The 16,025-nt window shown below is 45.6% G+C and overlaps 1 non-coding gene across 1 annotated transcript; it reads right to left on the bottom strand.

Annotated features, from left to right (window-relative positions):
* Positions 1-2,308: 2,308 nt before the first annotated feature.
* Positions 2,309-2,382, bottom strand: trnai-aau (transfer RNA isoleucine (anticodon AAU)). Its single transcript has one exon. It is a non-coding gene; the product is annotated as a tRNA-Ile (tRNA).
* Between the last annotated feature and the right edge of the window lie 13,643 nt (positions 2,383-16,025).

The raw sequence follows: 16,025 nt of genomic DNA, 5'->3' as shown, positions 1-16,025 counted from the left end.
TAGAGGAAGTGAGGGACGTTGGAGTGAATGTCCACAGATCCCTGAAGTAGCAGTACAGGTCAATAAGGTGGTTCAGCAGGTCCTTTCCTTTATTAACTGAGGTATAGAGTATAAGAGAGACCTGGGTGTCCATGTCAATAAGTCACTGACAGCTAACATGCAGGTGCAGCAAGCAATTAGGAAGGCTAATAGTATGTTAGCCTTTATCGCAAGAGGATTTGAGTACAGGAGTAGTGAATTCTTGCTTCAATTGTATAGAACCTTGGTTAGACTGCACTTGGTGTACTCTGTGCAGTTTTGGTCCCCTTGCCTTAGGAAGGATATTATTGCCATAGATAGAGTGCAAAGAAGGTTCATCAGACTTGTTCCTGGGATGGTGCGACTGTCCTATGTAGAGAGATTGGGGAAACTGGGGGTCTATTATGTAGAGTTTTGAAGAATGAGAGGTGATCTCATTGAAACCTACAAAATATTTAAAGGACAGTCAGGGTAGATGCAGCTAAGATGTTTCCCCTGGTTGGGGAGTCGAGAACCAGGGGACGCAATTTCAAAATAAGGGGCAAGCCACTTAGGACAGAGATGAGGAGAAATGTTGTTCCTCAGAGGGTTGTGAATCTTTGGAATTCTGTACCCCAGAGGGCTGTGGAAGCTCAGTCATTGAGTATGTTTAAAGCAGAGATTGATAGATTTCTAAATACAAATGACATAAGGGAATATGAGGAAAGTGTGGGGAAAAGGGCATTGAAGTGGATGATCAGCCATGATCATATTGAATGGTGGGGCAGGCTCGATGGGCTGAATGGCCGACTCCTGCTCCTATGTTCCTATGTTCCTAACTCCACATTATCGATGAGACACAGCCTCAGGCCGACTTGTCGGGTGTTGCAAACAGATAACACTGCTTCTGATCTTCACCAGAACAGAGAGTGAGATGTAAAATTGATCATCAAACAGACTGTGAGAGAATACAACAGAATAAAACACATGGAGAGACACTGTGGAATAACAAATAGATTTGATTGGAATGTTGAATTATGATTGGAATGGATAAAACAGCAGATTAAATTGGGACAGATAAGAGAAACTGATGGGAAGAAGGAAGAAAAGAAAGGATGGATCTGTTCACTTTTTTTCAGTTTTTGCACTGGTCCATCAAAGCTGGATTAAAAAAAGATGCAAAAAACAGAGAGTTTCACCAAAAAGGGAGATTAAATGCTGCCGAAACCTTGGATCGAAGGATGCCCCAACAGATCACCTGTTTAACTGTCTCCTCACTGGGGGATTTCAATCAATGAGCAATATTATTCTCTCCTTTTCTTTTGTTAAATGAAACCACTACTGTCACTTGGAGTTAATATCCCTGTGTTCCAACTCCTGAATAATAAAATTGTGAGTTTCGTGATATTTTCTGGACACATTTCCTGCTGAAAGAACTAAGAACTCTTTTCTAATTTACACAATACTATATACACACTCATCAAGCCTCACGAAACTGGCATCCTTGGTGCTGCTCTCTCCTCCCAAACCTCATCTCATGTGATTGTTACATCATCACTCTGATTGTGGGAGGGGTTAATCCCACTGTCTTCAGCATTAACCCTTTACATCCTCATACTGCACTGTCTGTCCAAAAAAATGAGTGGAGGGAACTTGAATTATCAAAACAGCAACAGCTGCCAGTTGAAAATCAACTCAACCCATCAGAGAGAGACTGTCAGAGAACTTCCTGCATCCAGTCCTGACCCCGTCACATTAAGCAGCTGCTCACCCAGACCCCACTCTCATCAACACTGAACATTTTTCCTGAGACCCTTCAAATACTGTTTATAAAAGGCCGCAAAGATCAAAGTTCACACAGTTGTATTAAATACAACAAAGTTTAATATCTTCTCACCGTTTCTCGGTAACCACATGAGACATAGGTTTTCTTATTTGGTTCCTTTGATTTTTCTTGTTCCTGACTGACAAATATTCCCAACCTCAGATAAACCCTCCCACTTGCGTCATGTCCCAGTCTCGGTTAAAAGCAACACATAATGACACAAACACTCTCCTTCAGTGAGATTAATATCAAGCTGTTTTCCAGGTTGAATGTAACTGTGAACAAATTTATGTCAAAGAAGTTACCTTTGATGTATCAGCACTGAAATTCTGGACAAGGAGGAACAGCCATTCCAAACTCATATCCTTCACAAAGGCTGTTTTTGTTTGTGATTGAAATTCTTCAAGTATTTTGAATTAAAGTTCACAAGACACAGATGTCAATATTGATAATGAAACTTTTCAAGCATGTTGTGACTGTGAAATAAGGTTCTTTTGGGAATTGAACCCAGGATCTCCTGTTTATTAGACAGGTGCTTTAACCAACTAAGCTACAGAGCCAGATCACAAATGCATGTGCAATTGAAATCAGAGGAAGGCCTTGTAGATAGTGGGCAGGCTTTGGCGAGTCAAGAGCTGAGTTTGTCACGGCAGTGTTCCCAGCCTCTGACTCGCTCTTGTAGTTGTAGCTGTAGTTGTAATTGTAATAGGCAACCGTCTGTCTCGGAAGACGATGGGCTACACCCGGGGTGTACGTCACTTCTGTGTGAAACATCGTTTGTTGTGGCTGTAGAGGATGACTCGTGAGTGACAATCCCTTCCGCAGCTGGTACAGATGAATATCATTGGCCCGAGGTCGACTGATAATTTTTCCTTCCTCTGAGCTCTCTTTCCCACCATCTGGTCATTTCTTTTGTCCTCTGCTTTTCCCATGGTCTTCCTGAATGCCTTTCCCCAGGAATTCCAGTCAGCAGGAAGGACTTCCCATGCATCGGCTCCAATCCCAGTCAGCTTGAGATCTCGCTTTGCAGATGTCCTTGTATCACAGACGTAGGTGACCTGTTGGTCTCGTGCTGATAGCAAGCTCACCAAAGAGCGTGTCTTTGGCAAAGCGACCGTCATCCATTCAGTACACATGACCCAGTCAACAGAGTCACTGCTGACTCAAGAGGGCAAACATGCTGCGGATCCCTGCACGCTGGTGTACTTCTGTATTCGGCACTCTGTCCTGCCAGGAAATGCCCAATATCCATCTGAGACAGCGGAGGTGGAAGCTGTTCAGCTGTTTTTCTTGGCTTGCATAAGTTGTTGGTGCTTCTCTACTATAAAGGAGGGTGCTGAGAACACAAGCCTGTTACACGTGTGGTTTTGTATTTTCGATCAGTTTGCTGTCGGTTCACACTCGTCTTCTCAACTTTGACATGACAGCTGCAGCATTGACAATCCTGGTGCTGATTTCAGTATCAAGGGACAGATTGCTGGTGATTGTTGATCCAAAGTATGTGAAGCTGTTGACAACCTCCAAAGTGAGCCTGTCGATGTTGATAGAAGGTGGAGTCTCTACGTCCTGGCCCATAACTTTGATCTTCCTGATGCTGATCGTCAGTCCAAACTCCTTGCAGGCCAGGGAGAACCGATATACAAGCTGCTGTTAATGAACTTCATTATGGGATGTCAGCACAGCGTCATCAGCAAACAGCAACTCACAGACCAAGAACTGACTCATTTTGGTCTTGGCCCGCGGTCTTGCCAAGATGAACAGCTTGTCATCAGCTCTGTTATGCAGGTGGACACCCCCATCTGAGTCACTGAAAGTTTAAAATAGCAGCATGGAGAAGAATATGCCAATTGTAAAGGATGTGAGCTGTGAGGAGGTTACAAGGAGGCTTCCAGGGGACTTGGACAGGATAAGTGAATGAAATGACAGATGGAATATAATGTGAATAAGTGTGAAGTTATTCACTTTGGTAGAATAAACAGAAAGACAGAATATTTCTTAAATGGTGAGAGGTTGGGAAGTGTTGATGTCCAAAGGGACCTGGGTGTCCTTGTTCATGAGACACTAAAAGCTCGCATGCAGGTGCAGCAATCAATTAGGAAGGCAAATGGTATGTTGGCCTTAACACAAGGGGTCATGAGTACAGGAATAAAGATGTCTTGCTGCAATTGTATAGAGCCTTGGTGAGATCGTGCTGGAGTATTGTGTACAGTTTTGGTTTCCTTATCTAAGGAAGGATATACTTGCTACAGAGGGAGTTCAACGGAGGGTCACCAGACTAATCCCTGGGATGGTGGGATTGTCTTCTGAGGAAACTGGGCTTGTATTCCTTAAAGTTTCATTTAAAAGGCCATTTAAAACTGAGATAGGGTGGAATTTCTTCACTCAGAGGGTGGTGAATCTTTGGAATTCTCTACCTCAGGGGTTTGTGAAAGTTCAATCATTGAGCATGTTCAGGACAGAAATTGATAGAAATCTTGATACTCATGAAATCAAGGGATATGGGGAGAGCGCGGGAAAGTGGTGTTGAGGTAGATGATCAGCAAGGATTTAATTGAATGACAGATCAGGCTCGACAGGTTAAACTGCCTCCTCCTACGTTCTGAAGAGAGTTGTCACCAGGACACAGCCCTGTTTTATCCCACTGCTGATCGTGAAAGTGTCTGATGTTGCTCCATTTCAACTGACGGAACTGTGCATGTTCTCGTGGAAAGAAGAGATGACGCCCAAGAGATCAGGAGGGCAGCCTAGTTTCCACAGCAGTTTGAAGAGTCTGTCTCTGCTAACAAGATCGAAGGCCTTGGTGATGCCTGTAAAGACAATGTAGAGTGGTCTGTACTGTTCACAGTACTTCTCCTGTAACTGCCGAAGTGATAAAATCATGTCGACTGTCGATCTACCAGCTCTGAACCTGCACTGAGACTCAGGATAGATGTGTGATGTCAGGGTCTGCAATCTGGTCAGAGCAATGTGAGCAAAGACCTTCCCCACAATACTTAGCAAGCAGATGCCTCGCTAATTGCTGCAGTCACTGCGATTCCCCCTTATTGTTGTTCAAGGTGACAATGTTTGCATCACACATGTTTAGAGGCGCAGATCTCCCCTTCCAACAGAGACACAGAAGTTCATGGAGATGCTGCAGCAGAGCTGCTTTTCCACTTTTGATGATTCCAGGTGGAATACCATCATTTCCCAGGGCTTTACCACTGGCAAGACGGTCAATGGCCTTGTTGAGCTCCACTATGGTGGGGTCACTGTCCACCTCCTCCATGACAGGGAAGTCTGGAATGATGCTGAGAGCTACTTCAATGACAATGTTCTCCGTTATGTAGAGTTCAAGGTAATGCTCCACTCACCTTTCCATCTGCTTGTTAGATTCAGTGATGATCGTCCCTGTCTTTGTCTTCAAAGGTGCTGATTTAGATACTGCTGGGCCCGTTGCTTTCATAATTTTTTTTTAATTCATTCATGTGATGTGGTCATCACTGGCTAAGCCAGCATTTATTGCCCATCCCTCATTTCCCTTGAGAATGTGGTGGTGAGCTGCCTTCTTGAACCGCTGCAGTCTGTGTGAGGTAGGTACACCCACAGTGCTGTTAGGAAGGGAGTTCCAGGATTTTGACCCAGCAACAGTGAAGGAAAGGTGATATCGTTCCAAGTCACGATAGTGTGTGGCTTGGAGGGGAACTTGCAGGTGGTGGTGTTCCCATGAATTTGCTGCCCTTGTCCTTCTAGTTGGTAGAGGTTGCGGGTATGGAAGGTGCTGTCAAAGGAACCTTGGTGTGTTGAATTCCTTCATATGTCCCTCTAGCATCCCCCAGATTCAGCGGCAGATTGTATGCTGTTGCAGAGTTTTAACCAGTATTCATTGGTGCAGTGCCGAGCAGTCTGCAGAGACTTGTTTCTGGCAGCTCTGAGAGCATCTCGAGTTTGTTTGCTGGGGACTTGTTTGTAGTTCATGAGGGCTCTCTTCTTAGTTACAGTAACTGACTCCATTTCAGTCCAATAAACCTCAAACCAGTCCGCATTCCTCCCATCTCTTTTCCCATACACAGCGAGTGCAGAGTTATAGATGGTGGCGTGCAGATGATTCCACTTTGACACCGCACTGAGGCCTTGGGTGTTTTCTGAAAGAGCCTGATCGAGGATGTTGAGGAACTCCTGGGTCCTTTCTGGGTCACTGGTTCTGCTAGTGTTGATCCGAGAACGACCTTTCTTCTTGGATGGATGAAGCTTTCTTGGCTGAAGCCTGACCTTGTTACACACCAGGGAGTGGTCAGTGTCACAGTCAGCGCTGTGATAGCTGCGTGTGATGAGGATACTGCTGAGGGTGGTACGTCTAGTGATGATAAGGTCTAGCTGGTGCCAGTGGCGTGATCTCGGACGTCTCCAGGACACCTTGTGGCACAGCTTGACCTGGAAGTAGCTGTTCGTCACACAGAGTCCATGGTGACAGCATAGCTCCAGAAACCTCTGTCCATTTTTGTTCATCTTGCTAATCCCCTGGTGCCCTATGCTCATTGGCCAAGCTGTAGTCAGTACCCAAGCTTGCGTTGAAATCCCCGAGAAGATACAGTCCCTCGGTGCTGGGAATTCTACTGATGGCAGCGTCAAGTGTCTCATAGAATTGATCCTTGACATCTGGGGTGGAGGTGAGTGTCGGGACATAGATGCACATGAGATTAACTGGGCCCTCGCTTGTTGACAAGTGAAGGATAAGAAGTCTCTCTGAGCCAACTGTGGGGGGTTCACTCATTGCAAGTAGCGTGTTTTTTGCTGTGAAACCCACGAGTTGCCTCTTGGGCTTTCCCCTGCCTGAAGAAGGTGGAATGTTTCTCTTTGAGGGATCCACTTTGAATGATTCTAGTTTCTTGCAGCACAGCAATGTCCACATTGAGCCTTGTGAGTTCCTTGTCAATCACAGCTGTCTTGTGTGTGTCATCAACCTGCAGAAGGTTGTCATTAAGGTCAGGACACATGGTCCTTACATTCCAGCTTGTGATGCGAAGCACTGGTGTCTTCTTTGTTGAGTTTGTCTTGCCTGGTGCATAGATTATCAATCCGCCAGTTGAGAGATATCTCTCTGAGCTGCAAGCACCCATTGAAGCAAGTAGGTCGAGGCAGGACAGCACCTAACTGACTGGGGGCTGCACAGCTTGGAGTAGGTGGTAGTTATCCAATGAGACGCGATGATCTCTCCCACTGTCAAAAGTAACCCCTGGTGCTCATACTCTACACCAATTGAGTGAGAGCTTATAATCGGTAACTGTTTCTTCCCATGTTTTGCTAATGTTTAACCACGAAGCTGGAGTGTCCTCTCCAGGGCACAGGCCTGGGAAAATAGTATGGAGACACTGAGCATCAGGACCCCCTCTCAGCATTGCTAGTATTGTCCAAAGGAAAGGAAAAAAACAGTACTGTTTGGGACCAGCTCTGCTGTAGGAGTTATTGGAAAACTACCTGATAAGTAACAGGTAACCGCCTACGGGACTCCACTCCGGATTTACTGCCCAGGTTTACTCCCTAAGCCTTCTTCTCTCTCAAGACACCCACAGGGAAGTGAGACTTTTTGCCCATAGATAGGGCTCTGTCCTTTGGCATCAGGATGGAACAACACGCCAGTGGGCCTGCATGACATGCACAAGGATATCACACACTGCCCCATCCCTGTGACAGCTCAGAGAGATACCCTGATGATAATACACCCCACAGGAAAATCACAAACCGCCCCCTCCCTTGGACAGCTCAGGGTCAGACACTGCACACACTGCAACAACAGTGACATTACTGTGTTTGTCCCTCCATTCTGAATCACCCTACTTTATGCTTTCCGTCTCTCAGCCAATTTTGCATCCACGCTGCCACTGCCTCTTTAATCCCATCTGCTCAAATTTTGTTCACAAGTCTATTTTATGGTACTTTTTCAAACACAATTTTGAAGTGCAGACACACACCATCAACCTCACCACCCTGGTCAACACTCTGTGAAACTTCATCAAAGAAATTAATTCATTAATTAATTCATACACAATCTTCTGTTAACCAATCTGTACTGGCTGTCATTTATTAGCCCATGTTCTACCAAGTGCCAGTTAATTTTCTCCTGGATAATTGTCTCTAAAAGTTTCCCCACCACTGACATTAGACAATCTGGTCTGTAGTTCCTGGGTTTATCTCTCTTTTTAAACTGGGCTGTAAAATTAGCAATCCTTGCAGACTTATCTTTCAGTTCTGGAAAGTCTATTGTGGACAATCTCTTTGGGCATGACTTTAACCAATTAAAGCAACAGGATACTTGATTAATAAGTCCAGAACTTTTATTGAGAGTAAAATAGTACTTAATAATTGGAAGTAAAATTATCTTGAACAAACTTGGGGAATATAACTTTACAGCTCGAGCAGGTGTGTGGACTGGTCGAACTTGGTCTCAGAGTGTCACGGTCCACTTTGTCCAGTCTAGATCCCTCATCAGGTGGAGAACTTGGTCCATGATCTGAGCCTTTACCCCTGAGATCTTCTCGTGTTCCTGCACACTGAAACCTGACAAAATCCCTCCTTTTAACCCCTGGATGGTCATCACACCACCTTGTAAAATAATAATTGGTCTGAGCTGTTGCTAGGTACATTTAATTAATGATGTCTTCCACTAACAGTCACCTGTCCTCAGAATCTCAGATACGAGTACGATGGAGTGGTTTCACACTGTCTCCCAATCTGATCTGAAACAGGTTTCCTATTCATTAAATCGAGACTCTTGAAAATGCTGGAAATACTCAGCAGGCCTGACAGCATCTGTGGAGAGAGAAACATAGTTAACGTTTCAGATCTGTGATCTTTCATCAGAACTGGGCTGAAATTGTCTGAGGGACTGAGATTGTGGAATCAATTTCAGGGTCAAAAACATTGTACTCTGTAAGGAAAGGAAGATGGTGATTATTAAGTATCGTGCAAGAATATAGATGCTTTTACATTATTTGAATCAACATTGATTTAAACTTTGTGCTCACGAAACCTATCTTTTGATCAAAATGACACTGATAACAATGGAAAAAGCAACACATGCAGTTCACGACCACAGGACTTTGTAAAGCCTTTTACAGCCAATGAAGGACTTTCCAAGTGTAGTCACTGTACAGTACAATACAATACCCTACAATAAGGATATTTCACATTCGAGTCACACAAGTCCCAGGCAATGACCTTCTGAAACAAGAGAGAATCTAACCATCTCCCCTTGACATTCAACAGCATTACGATTGCTGAATCCCCCACTATCAACATCCTGGGGGTTACCATTGACCAGAAACTGAACTGCAGTAGCCATATAAATATCATGGCTACAAGAGCAGGTCAGACACTAGGAATCCTGCGGCAAGTAACTCACCTCCTGACTCCCCAAAGCCTGTCCCCTATCGAAGAGGCACAAGTCAGGAGTGTGATGCAATACTCTCCATTGCCTGGATGGGTGCAGCTCCAACAACACTTAAGAAGCTCAACGTCATCCAGGACAAAGCAGCCCACTTGATTGGCGCCTCATTCACTCTCTCTATCACCAACACACAGCGTGTTCCATCCACAAGATGCACTGCAGCAACGCAGCAAGCCTCCTTCCACAGCACCTTCCAAACCCGTGACTTCTATCACCTAGAAGGACAAGGGCAGCAGATGCATGGGAACACCACCACCTGCAAGTTCCCCTCTGAGCCACACACCATCCTGGAATTGGAACTATATCACCGTTCCTTCACTGTGGCTGGGTCAAAATCCTGGAACTCCCTTCCTAACAGCACCACATCGACTGTAGTGGTTCAAGAAGGCAGCTCACCACTACCTTCTCGAGGGAATTAGGGATGGGCAATAAATGCAATAAATAAAAATAAAATCTATAAAAAATTATAATATCCTGTAATCCCCAAAAGTAGAAAATACATATGAAAATGAAAATATAATGAAACACAGTCAGCATGGATTTCACAAAGAAAGTCTTGATTAACCTTATCTTTGAAGAATCAACAGCAAGAGTAATACAGCAGATGGAGAAGAGTTTAAGTTAATAAAGCCTCATCCTTTTAAGTGCTTGAACCAACAAATTGTAGTGTATAAATAAGCACACTAACTGACAGAGCTGGGTGTTGTTCTTTCTCGATTCCCCTAAAGCAGGCTGTCAATGAGTTAAATCTTCAGGTTGCTGCAACCAGAATAGCCATTGTCCACAATCAGTTATACTGTTCCAAATAAAGGGTGGAACATTCATTGTGAATCTATAGAAACAGTCTGGTCCTGCACACTGCAGACACATCCACGTCATCACCCACCAGCTCTCCTGTAATTGATGCAGTTATTTGACTTTTCCCCATTAGCTCCATGGAATTAATTTTGAAAGATTTTAAATTCCAAGAAGTTTTGTTAATATTCAGCCCTTGAGAAGAAATCATTCCCTGGCCACAGTGCAGAGAGCATTAATTATAAAACAGTAGACTACCAGGTAACACAGTGAAAGATAATCAGCTAATCTAGAATTACTTAGTTTTCTTACTTTTGCTCTTGTTATTTGGTTTTTCATCCTTTTCAGTTCCTGACTCCGAATATTATTGTGATTAAATGTCAAAAGATGCACTGTGTCTCAGCCCCGGTATATTGGCTCTTTCTCTGTACAGTGCTGTATACACTCAGATACTGACAGTGTCTCTCCCTCCCTCAATTTTCCAGCCCTGACGGTGCAGAAAGTGCTGCTCAAAGTTACACATTCTGACTGTTTGCAGTTGATTAGTGAGAGATTATTAACGTATCCTTCTGCAGCGCTGCCTCGGTTAATAACAGCAGATCGAAGTCACATTTCAGATACAGAAACAGACGCATCAATTATTCACTCTTTCCCAGAGTGAGTGAGGCCGGGACAAGCAGCAACATTCCAGCCCCTCACTCTGCAATTACCCAGCACCAGCGGAAAGCAGTGAATACAGATTCAATCAGTGGGTTAATGTCCATTACAGGGATGCAAGATTCCACGGCCCAGGACAAACATCCCCAAACACCGAGAACAAGCTCAGGAAAACCCGGGGGAGTTAATATCCCAATCACTGAGCATTCCAGCAACATTGAACAAGTTCCTGAACTGAGTGAACCTTTCAAAGTACAGAAGTGATGACGAGGTCAAAAAGGTCTGAACAGTTGAGGTGACTGAGCGGTTCCAGCTTCTCTGTTCAGGTTGCAGCTTTCACTGGAGGCATGTGTTTAAATCCCACTTCTGACAACTTGATTTTCAGTTACTTTTCAGAGCTTCCTTGAAGGTTTGAGGTGGGGTAAATACTGAGGAACTGTTTCTAACTGCTGAACGGTCCATAACGAAGGTTACAGATTTAAAGAGACTCACAAAACCAGAAGGAACTTGAGGAAAAATTGCTTTCTGCAACGTGTGGTTAGGATTTCAGTTATGTGGTTAGATTGGAGAAGCTGGGGTTCTTCTCCTTAGAGAGGAGATTTGATAGAGGTGTTCACAATCATGAGGGGTCGTGACAGACCCGATAGAGAGAAACTGTTGGTAGAAGGATTGAGACTCAGGTAAAAGCTGTGGCTCAGTTGGTCACACTCACCTCGAAATCACAAGCTTCTGGGTTCAGATTTCACAGCTGACACTCCAGTGCAGCACTGAGGGTGTTGAAGGTGCTGCCTTTCAGGTGTGATGTTAAACCAAGACCTGGTCTGCATGTTTGGGTGAATGTAAAAGATCCCATGCTGCAATTTCAAACAAGTGAAGAGCAATTCTCCCTGGTGTTGTGATCAATATTTGCCCCTCAGATCAGTTGGTCATTATCACATTGCTGTTTGTGTGTATTAGCTGCTGCATTTCTGACATGACAACATTGATTACACTTCAAAAGTATTTCATTGTCTACAAAGTGCTTTGATATGTCCAGTGGTCTTGAAAGGTGCTATATAAATGCAAGTCTTTTCTTTCTTTATCACAACACATTGCTGTGTAAAAAATGGTTCTTCATGTCATCTCTGGTTCTTCTGCCAATCACCTGATATCTGTGTCCTCTGCTTACTGACCCTTTTACCACTGGAAACAGTTTCTCCTTATTTAAACTATTGAAAACCTCCATGATTTTGAACAAATGTGTCAAATCTCTTCTGAATTTTCTCTGCTGCAAGGAGAACAACCCCAGCTTCTTCAATCTCTCCACATAACTGAAATCCCTCACCCTGTTACCATTGTGGTAAATCTCTTTTTTATTCTTTCCTGGGTTGTGGGCACTGCTGACACAATGTGATTCCTGTCAATGGAGCGGCCCGCTGACATCATCGGACTGTGCCAAGCTGTGCATAGGCACAGCTACATCTTGCCAGGATTAAGTGGCACATGCGCAGGATGATGTCATTGCGCAGCGCCAACGTCATCGCATATCCGCGCCTGGTCCATCTTCGCTCATGTGCGCGAAAGCATCATCGGGTATCCAGCCCCTCACTCAGCTGGAGGAAGCGGCTGAATAGGAGACTTTGAGGCTGGAGCTCTCCCCCCTCGGCAACTCGCTCCAGGCCTCGACGCTTCCTCCCCTCAGCCGCTCGCTCCACACCTCGATGCTCCCCTGGCCGATCGTTCCCGGCTCGCGTCACCGAGCTCTCTGGCTGCTCGCTCTCAACCCCCCAATCCCCGATCCAACTGCTAGCTCTAGGCCGTGCCACTTCCCTCCTCCAGGCCACTCACTACTCGCTCCTATGTCACACTTTGCAGCCCACCTTACTTCTTCGGGCGGCGCGTGGAGACTGGACAAACGTGGGAGTAAGTGGCCGAGAGAAGGGAAGCAGCGCAGCATAGAGCTAGCGGCTGGAGGGGAGGGGGGGTGGGGAGTGAGCAAGCGACCAGAGAATTGGGTGACGCGATCGGGGGCAATCGTCCAGGGAAGTGGGGGGAGCAGTGAGGTCTGGAGTGAGCGACTGTGGAGGGTGGAAGCGGCCGGTGCGAAGGAGGGGGAGAAAGCGAGTTGTGCCACCTAGTGGTTGTGTTGTCAGCAAACGCAGCCTTTATTGTCGATCCTTTATTGCCCTTGAGAAGGTGGTGGTGAGCAGCTTATTTGAGCCACTACAGTCCATGTGTTGTATAAACAACAGTGCTGTTGGGAAGGGAGTTCCAAGATTTTGATCAAGTGACAGTGAAGGAACGGTGATATAGTTCCAAGTCAAGATGGTGTGCAGCTTGGAGGGGAGCTTGCAGATGGTGGTGTTCCCATTCATTCAATGTCCTTCCAGGTTCTCAAGGTGTTGTTGAAGGAGGCTTGGTGAGTTGCTGCAGTGCATCTTGTAGATGGTACACACTGCTGCCACTGTTCACTGGTGGTGCAGGAAGTGAATATTTAAAGTAGTGGATGGAGTGCTGATCAAGTGATCTGCTTTGTCCTGGATGGTGTTGAGTTTCTTTGGTGTTGTTGGAGCTACACTCATCCAGGCAAGTGGGGAGTATTGCATCACACTCCTGACTTGTGCCTTGTAGCTGGTGGACAGGAGGTGAGTCAGTCACAGCAGAATTTCCAGCCTCTGACCTGCTCTTGTAGCTATGCTATTTATATGGCTGATCCAATTCAGTTTCTGCACAATGGTAACCCACAGAATGTTGATAGTGAAGGATTCAGCAATGGTAATGTCATTGAATATCAAGGGGAGATGGTTAGATTCTCTCTTGTTGGAAATGGTCATTGCCTGGCATTTTTGTTGCGTGAATGTTACTTGCCACTTGTTAGCCCAAGCCCAATGTTGTCCAGGTCTTTCTACATGTGGACTTGCATTGCTTCAGTGTCTGAGGAGATGTTAATGCGACAGAACATTTTGCAATCATCAGCGAACATCCCCACTTCTGACCTTATTACAGAGGGAAGGTCATTGATGAAGCAGCTGAAGATGGTTGGGGCCCAGGACACTACCCTGAGGAAGTCCTGAGTGATGTTCTGGGACCGAGATTTTTGGCCACCAACAAGCATCACCATGTTCCTTTGCGCGATGTATGACTCCAACTAGTGGAGAGTTTTCCCCTGATTAAAATTGACTTCAATTTTGCAAAGGCTCCTTGATGCTCTTGGCAACAGCAGTCACTGTCACCTCAACTCACCTCCTGAATTCAACTGTTCTGCCCATATTTGGGCCAAGGCCATAATGAGGTCAGGAACTGAGTGGCCCTGGCGGAACCCAAAATGAGCAATGAAGAGCAGGTTATTGCTGTGTAAGTGCTGCTTGATAGCACTGTCAACGACACCTTCCATCACTTTACTGATGATCAAGAGGAGGCTGATGGGGCAGTAATTGACCGGGTTGGATTTGTCCTGCTTTTTGTGTACAGAACATACCTGGGCAATATTCCACATTGCCGGGTAGATGCCAGTGTTGTAGCTGTACTGGAACAGCTTGGCTGGTGGCACGGCTAGTTCTGGAGCATAAGTCTTCAGCACTACAGCCGGGATGTTGTCAGTATCCAGAGCCTTCAGCCATTTCTTGATTTTCTTTTTATTCATTCATGGGATATGGGCGACGCTGGCCAGGCCAGCATTTATTGCCCATCCCTAATTGCCCTTGAGAAGGTGGTGGTGAGCTGCCTTCTTGAACCGCTGCAAATATCATGTGGAGTGAATTGGATTAGCTGAAGATTGGCATCTGTGATGCTGGGGACCTCAGGAGGAGGCCCAGATGGATCATCAACTTGGCACTTCTGGCTGAAGGTGGTTGCAAATGATTCAACCTTGTATTTTGCACTGTTATGCTGGTCTCCCCTATCATTAAGGATGGGAATATTTGTGGAGCCTTGACCTCCTGTTAATTGTTTAGTTATCCACCACCATTCAGGTCTGGATGTGGCAGGACTGCACTGCTTTGATCTGATCTGTTGGTTGTTAGATCGCTTAGCTCTGTCTATTGCATGCTGCTTCCAGTGTTTGACATGCAAGTAATCCTGTGTTGTAGCTTCACCAGGTTGACACCTCATTTTTAGGTCTGCTTGGTGCTGCTCCTGACATGCCATCCTGCACACTTCATTGAACCACTCTTGCTCCCTTGGCTTGATGGTAATGGTAGAGTGAGGGATATGTCAGGCCATGAGGTAACATACTGTGTTTAAATACAATTGTGCTGCTGCTGATGGCCCACAGTGCCTCATGGATGCCCAGTTTTGAGCTGCCAGATCTGTTCATTTCTTCCCTGAGAAATAATTGGAAAACAAATTCTTAAGGAATGCATGAACTAAATAAAAAGGAGAGAGAAATAAATACTGACAAAATAGATGGCAGCATTTGGAAGGTAAAAAGATTTCAGTTTTATTATTGATGAGTGAGAGGAATATATCACACTTTGGGGCTTCTGGAAGTGGATTTCCTGATAATCTGGGGAATTGATGGGAAGCTGCTTCATGGTTGGTGGAACAAATTCCCGCCCTTGGGGTGGAGCCAACAGCTGCATCCGTCCAATAACAGACAGAGTAGAAGTACTGTATCAGGTCTTGTTCGCTCAGTTGGTAGAGCATGAGACTTTTAATCTCAGGGTCTTGGATTTGAGAGCCTTGTTGTGTGGTTGTTCTTCCCTTTTTCAGTCTCCATCGGCAGAGAGTTCAAGGAGTGTTTGAAATTAAATTCAACAACATCACCAGATTTCAACTACCCCCCCCCAGTGTAGTTGACAGGACCCTCAACCTCTGCCCTCCGCCTTCCCCTCCCTCCCAGAACTGCGACAGGGTTCCCCTTGTCCTCACTTTCCACCCCACCTGCCTCCACATCCAAAGGATCATCCTCCACCATTTCCGCCACCTCCAGCGTGATGCCACCACCAAACGCATCCTCCCCTCCCCTGTCAGCATTCTGAAGGGTTTGTTCCCTCCACGACAGCCTGGTCCACTCCTCCATTACCCCAACACCTCGTCCCCTTCCCAAGGCACCTTCCCATGCAATCGCAGGAGATATAATACCTGCCCTTTTCCCTCCTCTCTGCTCATTATCCAAAGCCCGATACACTCTTTTCAGGTGAAGCAGCGATTTACTTGTACTTCTTTCAATTATGTATACTGTATTCACTGCTCACAATGCAGTCTCCTCTAAACCGGGGAGACCAAACGCAGATTAGGTGGAACACCTCTGCTCAGTGTGAAAGCATGACCCTGAGCTTCTGGTTGCTTGCCATTTCAACACTGCCCTCTGTTCTCATGTCAACATTTCTGTCTCTGGCCTGTTCC

The sequence above is a fragment of the Heterodontus francisci genome, unplaced genomic scaffold (genome assembly GCF_036365525.1).
Source record: "Heterodontus francisci isolate sHetFra1 unplaced genomic scaffold, sHetFra1.hap1 HAP1_SCAFFOLD_286, whole genome shotgun sequence".
NCBI classification, from domain to species: Eukaryota; Metazoa; Chordata; class Chondrichthyes; order Heterodontiformes; family Heterodontidae; genus Heterodontus; species Heterodontus francisci.
This window is presented reverse-complemented; position numbering and strand designations above follow the sequence as displayed.